Source organism: Ranitomeya variabilis, chromosome 6 (genome assembly GCF_051348905.1).
Source record: "Ranitomeya variabilis isolate aRanVar5 chromosome 6, aRanVar5.hap1, whole genome shotgun sequence".
NCBI lineage: Eukaryota > Metazoa > Chordata > Amphibia > Anura > Dendrobatidae > Ranitomeya > Ranitomeya variabilis.
In genome coordinates this window covers 387,796,130-387,812,906 of record NC_135237.1, presented here as the reverse complement: position 1 = coordinate 387,812,906, position 16,777 = coordinate 387,796,130, and positions in this window count along the sequence as shown.

Here is a 16,777-nt window from a genome sequence, read left to right as displayed (position 1 = left end):
TATATATATATATATATATATATATATATATATATATATATATATATATATATATATATATATATATATATATATATACACACACACATATACACTGTTCAAAAAAAATAAAGGGAACGCTAAACTCCCACATCCTAGATATCACTGAATGACATATTCCAGTTGTAAATCTTTATTCATTACATAGTGGAATGTGTTTAGAACATTTAAACCCTAAAAATGATCAGTGTAAATCACAAATAATATCCAACAGAGGTCTGGAGTTGGAATGATACTCAAAACCAAAGTGGAAAATGAAGTTACAGGCTGATCCAACTTCAGTGGAAATGCCTCAAGACTAGTCTTGAGCGATACCTTCCGATATCCGATATTGCCGATACCGATACCGGAAATCAATGCATGTCAATGGGACACAAATATCGGAATGAAAATGAACCCTTTCTTTCCTTGCACATCCAGTTCTGGAGGGGGAAAGAGTGTGGGCGGTGCGTGGTCAGAGACTGCGTGTCTGTATGGGACCGTGGGGGGTCTGTGCGGGCCTGCTGGGGTCTGTACGGGCCTCTTGGGGGTCTGTGCGGCCTGCCGGGGGTCTGTATGGGCCTCTCCGGGGTCTGTGCGGGCCTCTCGGGGGTCTTTGTGTTTGTGTGCAGGCATCGTCCGATGGGACTACAAGTCCCATCGGGCTAAGCCTGCTACAATGGCAGTGATTGACACATTAGCCAATGATGGGACAGTATTAGTCCAAACATCCGGCTAATGTGTTGAATGTAAAAAAAACACAAACATACATACTACATACTACATACATACAACATACATACAACATTCTACATACATAGTACATACAACATACTACATACATATTACATATATACATACAACATGCATACAACATACCACATACACTACATACAACATACTACATACAGCATACATATATACAACATACATACATACAACATGCATACTACATGCATACATACAACATACATACAACATAATACATACATACTACATACATACATACAACATACATACAACATACATACATACTACATACATACATACAACATACAACACACATACAACATGCATACAACAAACATACAACATACATACTACATGCATACATACAACATACTACATATATACTACATACATACAACATACATACATACATACTACATACACTGTGTTCCAAATTATTATGCACATAGAGTTTAGGAGTGATAAGGTTAGAATTTTTTTGTTTGTCATTTAAACTCATTGATGGTGATGTGTGTCAGGGCTCTTTATATCACTGAAAGCAATTGCAGATACCTGTGCAAATTAGTTTGGCAGGTGTGTCAAAATAAAGGCAAGACTACTTAAGAAGGCTGTTCCAAATCAACCATTAAATAAAAACAAACAACACCAACTGGATGCTGCAAGTGTAATTTAGAAGCACATAACTGTAAATTATATTCAATATTCAACCCCTCCGGATATAAAGAACCAAGTCTAGAGATCCACTTAAATTCTTTCTGTTTCAATAATCTAATTCTATCACCTCCTCTCCTCAAAGGGGGTACACTGTCGATTACCCTTTGAGGAGCAGTACGTGTACGGTTCCACATATTGGTCCCATGTCCGGGCCTGGTGGCGCTACATCAATGACATTTTTGTGTTATGGGAGGGACCATTACAGGAACTTCTTGATTTTCATTGTGAGCTCAATAGCATCTTTTCTGAGTTAGGGTTTACAGTGAAACATTCATATGATCAGGTTCAATTTTTGGACACGTTGGTATATAAAGATGGCTCTTTGTTAAAGACAGATCTCTTTATCAAGGGCATAGACAGAAATAGCCTGCTGCAATTTAATAGTCATCATCCCAGAGGTATGGTTGAGTCCTTACCCTGGAGTCAGATGTTGAGGGTCCGTAGGATTGTGGCAGATGAGTCACTTTTGGACTCTAGGTTAGACGTGATGTGCAGGAAATTTACTGATAGAGGATATCCTGATAGCACAGTTACAACACATAGGAGGAGAGTTAAAGAAGTTTGTATGGCGGATACAAGAAAATCAAATAACAAGAGTAAAGATAGACGGATCCCATTTGTGTCCACTTTCAATACGGCAAGTCGCCAAATGAATAATATCCTGGTCAAACATTGGGGGTTGTTGAGGCAAGGTTTTCCGGGAGTTGAAGAGTTTACTCGACCCCTGATTTTTTTCATTCAGGAGAGGTCATAATATAAAGGATAAGTTGGTGAAGTCCGATATAGGTCCTGAACGGATGACTATACAAAGGACCTTAGCGCCACCCAGGATGGGGAATTTTCCCTGCCTGGGTTGTGCTTGCTGCGGCAATTTAATCAAAGGTGACTTTTTCTATCACCCCCATATGGGGAAGAAAATTTATATCAAGGGGAGATACACTTGTATCTCCAGTTTTGTTATATATTTGATAGTGTGTCCGTGTGGTTTGACATATGTGGGCGAGACCACCATGGAAGTCAAAGCACGAATAGGAAAACACAAAAGCACCATTAGGACCAAGTAGGTTGAGTTGCCGGTGCCTAAGCATTTTGTGAAGAGTGGTGATTCGGTTAGGCTACGTTCACATTTGCGTTGTGCGCCGCAGCGTCGGCGCCGCAACGCACAATGCAAACAAAAACGCAGCAAAACGCATGCACAACGCTGCGTTTTGCGCCGCATGCGTCCTTTTTTTCATTGATTTTGGGCGCAGCAAAAATGCAACTTGCTGCATCCTCTGCGCCCGGATGCGGGCGCCGCAGGGACGCATGCGGCGCAAAACGCAAGTGCGACGCATGTCCATGCGCCCCCATGTTAAATATAGGGGCGCATGACGCATGCGGCGACGCTGCGGCGCCCGACGTTGCGGCGCCGACCACAAATGTGAACGTAGCCTTAGTCAGTTAAGATTCAGGGTAATCGACAGTGTACCTCCTTTGAGGAGAGGAGGTGATAGAATTAGATTATTGAAACAGAAAGAACTTAAGTGGATCTCTAGACTTGGTTCTTTATATCCGGAGGGGTTGAATATTGAATATAATTTACAGTTATGTGCTTCTTAATTACACTTGCGGTATCCAGTTGGTGTTGTTTGTTTTTATTTAATGGTTGATTTTAATTGGTTTTGTTATGGAGAGATTTTGTATGTATAGTTTGGAGTTTGGAAACAAGTATTCTAGGTTGTCATCTTATTAAGATAGCGGCAGATTGGGTGGTATTTATTGGAAGCAGAAATAACAAGGGGGGTCATTTAAAAAAAAAAATGGATGGCATATATAATACATATAGAGACTAACTAGTCCCCATTCTTTTTGTTTGAAAACCATGGATTTGGTGTATAAAGGATAGGTCACTGGGGGAGGATGGTTTATTAGCCCCTTTAGTTTTATATGTTCTATGCCACTATAATAACAAAGTTCCCTGGTGGTTATTTTGGGAATTTACGCCATTGGGATATATGAATACGATATCTCTATCTGGAATGTTTATTTGGCCCCTGTGATTATATTTCATGCAGATTGCATATTACTATTATACAATTCTTTCCACCTTCAGTGTGGGAGCGGGCTCCGTGTTTGTGGGTGGGTGTGGCGCCCGGATCTTGTGGGTGTGTCCATGGGACGCTGCTTGCATTGAGCCGGCTGTCATGCGCACTCGCATGCCGGGGCTGGCGACGCACGCTGGAGGGAGGCCGGTCTGGTGATGGACATGACGTGAGAACGGTATTCAGATCAGGTGTCATGTAATTTATTTTGAGTCAGCTTTCACTGCGTTGGTCTACTGCTGTGACGTGGTAATCAATGATAATCTCTGTACTAGTTTGAGCTGGTGTTAGTTTTGTGATGTGTCGATGTGTGTGGACTTGGGATTGGGCCAGTCTGAACATGTGATCACTCTGTGCTATGTAGCTTCTCATTGGTAGTGAATCAGTGATTGGAACATTGTTTGATGTGATGATTGGTTTGGATATAACAGCGTGCTCTTGTTTATTTACGTCTGACACTCACCATGTGCTATTAGAAACCTAGTCAGCGATCTTATTAGAAATCTCTCTATATAAATGGGATTTTACACATTCATTTGGTGGGATGTGAAGTATTGATCTGTGTATTTATGTACTGTTTATTTATTTATATGTTTATATGTAAATTGCATGGGCGGCCTCCTGTGATGAGATTGGTGGGAATTACAACCATTCCCTATTTAAAGCTTTCATTTTTAACTGTTTTATATGCTTGAAAAAAACTTTTGAGGGTTGAAACGTCGCACTTGGCACAATAAAAGAAGTGTTTTTTCACCTGGATTGGATGCTGTCCTTCATTTCTTTTGACTGTGGGCCCCCCGGTCATGTGACGGGGTCATGTGACGGGGTCATGTGATGGGGTCGTGACGGGGTCATCATATACCTGAACCAGATTATTCCAGAAAAATAGTTGCTGTGTGAAACTATAACCTGTCAAACATCCATTGATATAGTCAATGTACCCTTCAGTTCAGTATATAGTATACAGTGTACAGTGTCAGTGTATAGGTAACACTGACTCACCAGTAACGTCTCTATGTGAAGTCCTTCATCTTTCATCCAGCACAGACCGCCATCACTTCATCCAGCCAGGACTCATCTCTGCAGGAAATAACACAGTTATCTCAAGCTCCGCTTGTAGAACACATTACTTAATTTTTCCCAACTTCTACATTACACCACATGAAGAAAAAGAGGCGACATAGTGTCACTCTACACAGTAACAGGACCGCCCCCCCCCATTTAAAACAGTGTCCTCAAAAAATAAAATAAATACATCACTGCAGTAATAATATCCATTAATTAGCCCATATGGTAATAATAATATCCCCCATCCTGGCCCCGTGTATCTCATTCCTGGCTCCAGCCATATGTTCTCCCATCCTGCCCTCATGAGTATCCATCCTGCCCCATGATCTTGCACAATCTGTCTCCAATTCTGCCCCATGTCTTTCATTCTGCCCCATGTCTCCAATCATGCCTGCCCAGTTTCTACATTCTGCCCATGTCTCCAGTCCTGCCCCCAGTGTGTTTAGCATCTCTGCCCCCAGTGTCCAGCATCTCTGCCCCCAGTGTCCAGCATCTCTGCCCCCAATGTGTCCAGCATCTCTGCCCCCAATATGTCCAGCATCTCTGCCCCCCAATGTGTCCAGCATCTCTGCCCCCAATGTGCCCAGCATCTCTGCCCCCAATGTGTCCAGCATCCTGCCCCCAATGTGTCCAGCAGTAGGCCAACATGTATAAAAAGTATCATGCGATCAAAATACAACTTGCCTAACAATTCTGCACACAGTGTATGAGTTTTTGCTGCAGTATCTGCAACATGATCCCCGACTACTGACTACTGGGTTGCCACTCTGTTAGATCCACGTTATAAAATCAAATTTTTCCAGATGCTTCCCGGCCAGGAAAGGGACCTGCATATGCTGGAGAAAGAGAGCTTTTCCCCAAGACAGCAATGAAGCACACAGGTCGCACGGCCAGGAAAGAGACCCGCATATGCTGGAGTAAGAGAGCTTTTCCCCAAGACAGCAGTGAAGCACACAGGTCGCATTGCAGCTCTAGAATTCCAACCTCTGGCACATTAATTCATCAACACCAATACATTAGCAGCAGTGGTGTAAGTGGAAGAAGCTATTACTGTGAATCCTTTGACATTTTTTTTAGACCAGCTGATGCATCAGCACAGCAGAGTCCAAATCTTACATGTAGTGAAAGAATGGAAAGGATGGTGCAGAAGTATCTAGAACTGAATATGAAAACCATGAGAAGGTTTGGACCCTTTCACATTTTAGTCTTCCAAAATGGATGGGTGGCCTGAGCTCACCCCACACACCTTGGAGGTTTTATCGTGCCCGGCAACTATCGTTCTCTCAGTATGTGTCTTCAGAGCTTCTGCTGGTGTACTGATGAATAAGCGCAGCTGGCTGTCCCCTGAAAGTGTAGACTGCCTAACTTTCAACAACATGAGTATCCATCTGCTGGATTAGGTGTAGCAAAAGACCTGTCGATCCCCATGATACTATTTCTAGTGTGGTGAAGTTGATGCCACTTTTGTAGTGTAAGGCCCTCATTTGTTTAAATGTGAACACTCCTGATTGTGTGTCCATCTGATGGATTGAGCGCAGTGGAAGACCTGTCAGTCCCTATTATCCTATTTCTACTGTGGTAAAATTGATGCCACTTCTGTAGTGTAAGGACCTCATATGTTTAAATGTGAGCACTCCTGGTTGAGTGTCCATCTGCTGTAATAGGAAAAGTGAAAGACTTGTAAATCCCTATTATACTATTTAAACTGTTGTGAAATGTATGCCACTTTTGTGGCATCTTCCAATATTTTTTGGAAATGTGAACACTCCTGGTTGAGTGTCCATCTGCTTGCTTGTGTGTAGTGGAAGACCTGTCAGTCCCTATTATACTATCTCTACTGTTGTGAAATTTATATGCCATTTATGTGGTGTAAGGCCCTTATTTATGTTAACTCTCCTGGTTGGTTGTCCATCTGCTGGATTTGGTGCAGTGTTAGAATTGTCGGTCTCTATTTTAGTGTTTCTACTGTGGAGAAATTGTTGCCACTTCTGTGGGGTAAGGCCCTCATTTGTTTAAATGTGCACTCCTGGTTGGGTGTTCATCTGCTGGCCTGGGTGTAGTGGAAGACCTGATTGTCCCTATTATATTATTTCTAGTGTGGTGAAATTGATGCCACTTCTATGGTGTAAGGACCTCATTTGTTTAAATGTGAACACTCCTGGTTGGGTGTCCATCTGCTGGATTGGGTGTAGTGGAAGATCTGTTGGTCCCTATTATATTATTTCTACTGTGGTGAAATTGATGCCACTTCTGTGGTGTAAGGCCCTAATTTGTTTAAATGTGAACACTCCTGGTTGGGAGTCCATCTGCTGGATTGGATGTAGTGGAAGACTTCTCGGTCCCTATTATACTATCTATACTGTGGTGAAATTGATGCCACTTTTTTGGTGTCTGCCAATAATTTTTGGAAATATGAACACTCCTGGTTGGGTCTCCTTCATGTGTGTTGCCTGTAGCAGTAGGCCTCCAAGACCGTCAGTCCTCCACTTCCTTCAATTCAACTAGTCGTGTTACAATCCTTAAATTATTCTGACAATGGTAGTCTACAAAACTGATATTTGTGCCACCTGAGTGTGGCTCAGCATCAAAGCAGGTAGAGGTGTTGCATGTGGTATTAGGGCTACTTGCAAAGGAGGCCTACACCAATCTCTCGACCACCTCATCTTACTGTGACAATCAATTGAAAGCTAAGTGCTGTCCCAGACCCGATAACTCATGACTGGCTGATTGCTGCAGTGCCATGCTAAAATTTGTGCTGTGGGTGAATTGAGGCCACTTTCCTCGTGTCTGTCTCTCATTTGATGTGTTTTGGCAGCTTTTGGGGCCATTAAAAGGTGTTGTACTTGCGTTTGTTTTTGCCTCTCATTGACATGAGTAGCGTCCAGTTATGTACGACAAATATTTGACGAATTAATCAGCGAATATTGCAAATTCGACAATCGTAATCCGAACCGAATATTGAAATATTCGCTCATCTCTAGTCATTAGTTTGGACAACAAATTACTCCTAAGCTGAAAAATCATGAATAGTTTGAAACTTTGGCAGGAGTATAGTACAGTTGATATATGTTACTAAGATTCCAGGTAATAGAATTATTTTAGCTTTTTCTGTCCACATATAATATATACCATATATACTCATGTATGAGCCAACCCGAGTATAAGCCGAGGCATCTAATTTTGACTCAAAAAACTGAGAAAACGTATTGACTCCAGTGTAAGCCCGTTATGCATTGTCCCCTCATCCCCATCCTTGTATTCATTGTTCCTCATCCCCATCATTGTCTTCATGGCTCCTTATTCCCATCCTTGTCTACATGGCTCTTTATTCCCATCCTTTTATGCATGGCTACTTATTCCCATCCTTGTCTGCATTACACCTTATTTCCATCCTTGTATACATGGTTCCTCTCCCCTATCCTTGCATGTGTGGCTCCCATGAGAAAAGCATTAAAAAAATTGTACTTACCTTTCCTGCGCACCCTCGCAGCATCTCGTTCTGGTGCCAGCAGCTCCTGCCGCCGAGCGATCACGTGTCCCCACTCATTATGGTAATGAATATTTATCTTTCTCCACTAGCCTTTGGGAGTTTAGAGGGGTGAATATTCATTACCTTAAAGAGCGAGCACCAGTGATAGCCTGGCGGGTGCTGGAAGTCGGCAGCTGCGGCTGTAAGGGTATGTTCTGTTATGATCTGGTGGCCTAGGAGCAGCATGGACGAGCTCTGGAGTAGGTGGCCTCTATACTGACCACAGATCCTGAACTTAACACCGCAACTATAAGTAGCCGTGGGATGTTCCTGTCACTCCCTCGACACCTCGTCACAGCCGGAGGACTAATTACCCCTAAAGAAAGAAACAGGAAAACTATCTTGCCTCAGAGAAAATCCCCAAAGGAAAGACAGCCCCCCACAAATATTGACTGTGAGAGGAGAGGGAAATTACAAACGCAGACTGAAAACAGAATTTAGCAAAGGAGGCCACGCTACCTAGAAAGAAAAGTCAGGACAGAGTACTGTGCGGTCAGTATTAAAAATACTACAAAAATCCACCACAGAGAATACAAAAATCTCCACACCTAACTAAAGGCATGGAGGGTAACTCTGCGACTCCAGAGCTTCCAGCTTGGCTGAATAAATCCTTACACAGACAAAGCTGGACAAGAAAAAACATAGCAATTCACTGAACTATAAAGTCCACCGCATGTGGACTGCAAAAACAAAGCCAGGACTTATCTTTGATGATTTGGACAATCCAGCAGGAGAAACCAAGCAGAGATGTGAATCCTCCAGAAAAACAATGGACAACTGGCACTCACTAAAGGGTGAAGCCAGACTAAATAGCCCCGTCCAAAGTGGAAGCACCTGATGACTGCTGTGTAGGACAAACAGCAGCACTACCACTTATAACCACCGGAGGGAGCCCAAGAGCAGAACCCACAACAGAATTCACAACAGTACCCCCCCTTGAGGAGGGGTCATCGAACCCTCACCAGAGCTCCCAGGCCCATCCGGACGAGCCAAATGGAAGGCACGAACCAAATCGTCAGCATGAACATCGGAGGCAACAACCCAAGAATTATCCTCCTGGCCATAACCCTTCCACTTGACAAGATACTGAAGCCTCCGTCTTGAAAAACGAGAATCCAAGATCTTCTCCACAACATACTCCAACTCCCCATCAATCAACACCGGGGCAGGAGGATCAACAGAGGGAACCAGGGGCACCACATATTTCCGCAACAAAGATCTATGAAAAACATTATGGATGGAAAAAGAGGCTGGAAGGGCCAAACGAAAAGACACTGGATTGATAATCTCAGAAATCCTATAAGGACCAATAAACTGAGGCTTGAACTTCGGGGAAGAAACCTTCATAGGAACATGACGAGAAGACAGCCAGACCAAATCCCCAACCCGAAGCCGGGAACCCACACGTCGATGACGGTTGGCAAAACACTGAGCCTCCTACTGAGACAACATCAAATTGTCCACAACATGAGCCCAAATCTGCTGCAACCTGTCAACCACAGAGTCCACCCCAGGACAATCAGAAGACTCAACCTGCCCTGAAGAAAAACGAGGATGAAACCCATAATTACAAAAGAATGGTGAAACCAAGGTAGCAGAACTAGCCCGATTATTAAGGGCAAACTCGGCCAATGGCAAGAAAGCCACCCAATCATCCTGATCGGCAGACACAAAGCATCTCAAATAAGTTTCCAAAGTCTGGTTACTTCGCTCGGTTTGGCCGTTTGTCTGAGGATGAAATGCAGAAGAAAAAGACAAATCAATGCCCAGCTTAGCACAAAAGGACCACCAAAACCTAGACACAAACTGGGAACCTCTATCGGACACAATATTCTCCGGAAAGCCATGCAAAAAAACCACATGCTGAAAAAACAACGGAACCAACTCAGAAGAGGAAGGCAATTTAGGCAAAGGTACCAAATGAACCATCTTAGAAAACCGGTCACAGACCACCCAGATAACAGACATCCTCTGGGAAACAGGAAGATCCGAAATAAAATCCATAGAAATATGCGTCCAAGGCCTCTCAGGGGCCGGCAAAGGCAAAAGCAACCCACTGGCGCGGGAGCAGCAAGGTTTGGCCCACGCACAAGTCCCACAGGACTGCACAAAAGAATGCACATCCCGTGACAAAGAAGGCCACCAAAAGGACCTACTAACCAAATCTCTGGTACCAAAAATCCCAGGATCGCCAGCCAACACAGAACAGTGAACCTCAGAAATCACTTTACTAGTCCATCTGTCAGGAACAAACAGTTTCCCCGCTGGACAGCGATCAGGTTTATCAGCCTGAAACTCCTGAAGAACCCGTCGCAAATCAGGAGAGATGGCAGAAAGAATCACCCCCTCCTTCAAAATACCAACCGGCTCAAGCATCCCAGAGGAATCAGGCAAAAAACTCCTAGAGAGGGCATCAGCCTTAACATTCTTAGAACCCGGAAGATACGAGACAACAAAATCAAAACGGGAGAAAAACAGGGACCATCGGGCCTGTCTAGGATTCAGCCATTTGGCGGACTCGAGGTAAATCAGATTCTTATGATCGGTCAAGACCACAATACGGTGCTTGGCCCCCTCAAGCCAATGTCGCCACTCCTCAAATGCCCACTTCATAGCCAACAACTCACGATTGCCGACATCATAATTGCGTTCCACAGGCGAAAACTTTCGAGAAAAGAAGGCACATGGTTTCATCAAGGAACCATCAGAATTCCTCTGAGACAAAACGGCCCCTGCCCCAATCTCAGAAGCGTCAACCTCAACCTGAAAAGGAAGAGAAACATCCGGCTGATGCAACACAGGGGCAGAAGTAAATCGGCGCTTAAGCTCCTGAAAGGCAGAAACAGCCTCAGAGGACCAATTAGCTACATCAGCGCCCTTCCTCGTCAAATCGGTCAGGGGTTTAACCACACTGGAGACGTTGGCAATGAAACGGCGATAAAAATTAGCAAAGCCCAAAAATTTCTGAAGGCTCTTCACGGATGTGGGCTGGATCCAATCATGAATGGCCTGAACCTTAACCGGATCCATTTCTATAGATGATGGAGAAAAAATGAAGCCCAAAAAAGAAACCTTCTGTACTCCAAAGAGGCACTTAGACCCCTTCACAAACAAGGCATTATCACGAAGGACCTGAAATACCATCCTGACTTGTTTCACATGAGACTCCCAATCATCTGAAAAAATCAAAATATCATCCAAATATACAATCATGAATTTATCAAGATAATTCCGAAAAATATCATGCATGAAGGACTGAAACACAGATGGGGCATTAGAGAGTCCGAATGGCATCACAAGATATTCAAAATGGCCCTTGGGCGTATTAAACGCAGTTTTCCATTCGTCACCCTGCTTAATACGAACAAGATTATATGCCCCTCAAAGGTCAATCTTAGTAAACCAACTAGCCCCCTTAATCCTGGCAAACAAATCAGAAAGCAAAGGCAAAGGGTATTGGAATTTGACCGTGATCTTATTCAAGAGGCGATAATCAATACAGGGTCTCAAGGAGCCATCCTTCTTGGCAACAAAAAAAAACCTGCTCCCAATGGAGAAGAAGATGGCTGAATATGTCCCTTCTCCAAAGACTCCTTTACATAGCTCCGCATGGCGGCATGTTCAGGCACAGACAGGTTGAAAAGTCGGCCCTTAGGAAACTTAGAGCCTGGAATCAAGTCAATAGCACAATCACAGTCCCTATGCGGTGGAAGGGAACTGGACTTGGGCTCATCGAAAACATCCTGGAAATCTGACAAAAACTCAGGAATTTCAGAAGAGGGGGAGGAGGAAATTGACATCAGAGGAACATCATCATGAACCCCCTGACAACCCCAACTAGTCACAGACATAGATTTCCAATCCAACACCGGATTATGTACCTGTAACCATGGAAACCCCAGCACAATAGCATCATGCAAATTATGCAACACCAGGAAACGACAATCTTCCTGATGGGCTGGCGCCATGCACATGGTTAACTGTGTCCAAAACTGAGGTTTATTTTTAGCCAATGGTGTAGCATCAATACCCCTCAAAGGGATAGGACTCCGCAAAGGCTGTAAGGGAAAATCACAACGTCTGGCAAATTCTAAGTCCATCAAATTTAAAGCGGTGCCTGAATCCACAAATGCCATGACAGAGAATGACGATAATGAGCAGATCAGGGTCACAGATAACAGAAATTTAGGTTGTACAGTACTGATGGTAACGGAATTAGCGATTCTCTTTGCACGCTTAGGGCAATCAGAAATAACATGAGCAGAATCGCCGCAGTAAAAGCACAACCTATTCTGACGTCTGAATCCTTGGCGTTCAGCTCTAGACACAATCCTATCACACTGCATAGGCTCAGGACTCCGCTCGGAAGACAATGCCATAGTGTGCACAACTCTGCGCTCACGCAAGCGCCGATCAATTTGAATGGCCAGAGACATAGAATCACTCAGACCTGCAGGCGTGGGGAAGCCCACCATAACATCTTTAACAGATTCAGAAAGACCCTTTCTGAAAATTGCCGCCAAAGCATCGTCATTCCACTTAGTAAGCACAGACCATTTTCTAAATTTCTTGCAATATGATTCTGCCGCTTCTTGACCCTGACACAGGGCCAACAAGGTTTTCTCAGCATGATCCACAGAATTAGGTTCATCATACAATAACCCAAGCTCCTGAAAAAAGGTGTCTACATTAAGCAAGGCCGGATTCCCAGATTCCAGGGAAAATGCCCAATCCTGCGGGTCGCCACGCAACAGAGAAATTACAATTTTTACCTGTTGGATGGGATCACCAGAGGAACAGGGCTTCAGAGCAAAAAACAGTTTACAGTTATTTTTAAAGCTCAAAAATTTGGACCTGTCCCCAAAAAACAGATCGGGGGTAGGAATTCTAGGCTCTAAAACAGGAGTCTGCATGATATAATCAGAAATACCCTGTACTCTAGCAGCAAGTTGATCCACTCGAGAAGCAAGTCCCTGAACATCCATGTCAGCGCCTAACTCTTGAGCCACCCAGAGGTGAAGAGGGAAAAAAAAACACAACAGAGTACAGAAAAAAAAATGGCTCAGCACTTTCTTTCCCTTCTTTTGAGATGCGGTTAACTCATTGTTGGCCAGTTGTACTGTTAGGATCTGGTGGCCTAGGAGCAGCATGGACGAGATCTGGAGTAGGTGGCCTCTATACTGACCGCAGACCCTGAACTTAACACCGCAACTATAAGTAGCCGTGGGATGTTCCTGTCACTCCCTCGACACCTCGTCACAGCCGGAGGACTAATTACCCCTAAAGAAAGAAACAGGAAAACTATCTTGCTTCAGAGAAAATCCCCAAAGGAAAGACAGCCCCCCACAAATATTGACTGTAAGAGGAGAGGGAAATTACAAACGCAGACTGAAAACAGAATTTAGCAAAGGAGGCCACGCTACCTAGAAAGAAAAGTCAGGACAGAGTACTGTGCGGTCAGTATTAAAAATACTACAAAAATCCACCACAGAGAATACAAAAATCTCCACACCTAACTAAAGGCATGGAGGGTAACTCTGCGACTCCAGAGCTTCCAGCTTGGCTGAATAAATCCTTACACAGACAAAGCTGGACAAGAAAAAACATAGCAATTCACTGAACTATAAAGTCCACCGCATGTGGACTGCAAAAACAAAGCCAGGACTTATCTTTGATGATTTGGACAATCCAGCAGGAGAAACCAAGCAGAGATGTGAATCCTCCAGAAAAACAATGGACAACTGGCACTCACTAAAGGGTGAAGCCAGACTAAATAGCCCCGTCCAAAGTGGAAGCACCTGATGACTGCTGTGAAGGACAAACAGCAGCACTACCACTTATAACCACCGGAGGGAGGCCAAGAGGAGAACCCACAACAGAATTCACAACAATGTTCCCACGGTCAGTAAACACTGCGGGTTGGACGCTGCATACATCGTCAGCATCCAACCCGTAGCTGCCAGATGTTACAACATAGTGGATGGGATTTCAAAAAATCCCATGCCCACTATGCGTGCATCGGCGCCAGCGGCTTTCCTGTGGAGATGGACATGCAGCTTGTCTTTCCAGAACACAGCATGTCTAATTATCTTGCGGAGCATGAGTCTCCACAAGATAAATGTCACCCGCACAATATATTGGGCCCGGTGATTCCATATGGTTCAATGAACACATGCAAAATCACCTGTGCTCAAAATCTGGCAGCGCTTTAGATGCAGTGGATATGTGCTGGGTCCAAAGCGCTACCTAATGCGGAACATCTACACATACCCTCTCTGTGCATGCTATAAGAGAAATGAATATTAATTGCCAGTGCAGTGAATATTCATTTCTCTTTAGTAGTGGACACAGGATGTAGCCACAGCCGCTGGCTTCTGCCTCCCATGACCAGCTGCTCCACCGCTCCCCCTCCCCCACAATCTTCTGGGACAATGACTCATGTATAAGCCAAGGGGGCATTTTCAGAAAACAAAAATAAATTTGTGCTGAAAAACTCGGCTTACACACGAGTATATATGGTATGTAGTCTTTTTACAAACAGTATATATGTATATGTATTATATATGTTATAGACTTCTTACAAACTTTTAATTCATTTTCTTTTTAATTACCTCCCACTGTCCACCTCTAGGATAGGCTACTGTACATCTTGCATAGACAGATTTTTTATTCTATCATCAGACTAATGGCCGACCTGTCCACATCTCTTTCATTTTATGCTACCTACCACTGCTCTCACTTCTACAGCTAATGAGATCTTGTAAGCAAAAATAATGAGCCATCCTGTTACACTGACTTTAGTACAGTAATGTAAATGTTACATGACAGGAGACTGACAGGATATATTTGGTATGAATGTGCTTAAGGTTTTTACATTATTTTCTCTTGTTCAGGAATAATACTAGTGAAACATTATAGAGTGTTACACACGGTACAGTTTCTTTTTGCTGTAGTTGTTTTTTCTCTCATTTCATGACAAGGAAAATGTCATTATTAGCATTTTATGGCTCAAATCTTTTTTTATAGCTCTCTTACATTGTGAATGTGACTGTAATAGTGAAAGTTTAAAAAGCGATGCCACAGTTTTGTATTCACTGTTGCAATAATGCACTATTTATTTTAAACTGTATTATAATGTTAATTGCTTTACATTATTGCCGGCTAACAGAAGACATCATACACACCATCCTGGTGCCGTCGCTACATCTCCATCCTGGCACCGGCAGCTCTTCCTGTGCTGAGCGGTCAAGTGGTACCGCTCATTAAAGTAATGAATATGCTCGAGTCTCTACTCCCATAGGCGTGGAGCACATATTGATTACCTTAATGAAGGTACCACGTGACCGCTTAGCACAGGAGACCTGCCATGCTTTGACAACAGAGATGCAGCGATGGCGTGAGGAGGGTGAATAGGATGGGGGAAAGTGATCCATGCATACAACAGTGGGATGGGGGATGGAGCCATGTGGGACTGGGGGAGTCATGCATACAACAGGGGAGCCACACATACCAGGACAGGACAGGGGGTAAGCCATGCATACCAGGACAGGACGGGGACAGCCACACATTCCAGGACAGGACGGGGAGCCACATATCAGGACAGGATGAGGGAGCCACATACCAGGACAGCGACGGGGGGAGCCACACATAGTAGGACAGTGATTTGGGAGCTACACATAGCAGGACAGGGATGAGGGGACAATGCATACTCAGCTTACCCAGTTTTCCGTGGCAAAATTATACTCGGGTCAGCTTATATTCGAGTAAATATGGTACCCAATGACTCTAGAGATGGAAAATGACAATATAAAGAAACCACTGATTTATGATTGCTCTGATTGCTTATGTAATGACCATCACTGTACATGTTATGATAATCAGTATGATATTAAAGCAGTAGCACATTATGGAAATGCCTACACAACAATGCAAAATTAAGGTTAGCCTGTTCTCTGATGCCTCAGCAATGTGGTTAATGGTGATGAACAAGCTTTTCACTTTTTTCCAAACTGCAAATTGAATCTCAAAATGTTTTAATTCATTTGATACTGTGACTTCAGAAAATTTGACTCAAACTCAATCCTCTGTGAAGTTATCCGTTCATCTCTAATTGTAATACACAATCTTTAATGAAAATAGTTTCTAAAGAAAACACAAAATCAGCCCAAATGTTTAGAATATAATTGGATTATTAAAGTTGTGAGTAAATATTATTAAACTCTCTGATATCTGGTGTCAAGTGTCAAGACAACTGCTTCATTAAGCAGATATAAGCAAATTGATCCAAATAAAAATTGTATCGTTGCAAGTTGCGATTTGAGCACCCCCATTTTACTGAATATACCAGCCACAAAAGGCTCACAAGACCTTAGGCCTGTTTCACATGTCAGTGGCTCCGATACGTGTGGTGACAGTTTTCTCACGTACCGGAGACACTGACTCACGTAGACACATTAAATAAATGTGTCTCTGCACATGTCAGCGTGTTTTCACGGACCGTGTGTCCATTTGAAAAACACGGAGACATGTCAGTGTTCGTGGGAGCACACAGATCACACGGACCCATTAAAGTCAATGGGTCCTTGTAAACACGTACCGCACACTGATGCCATCAGTG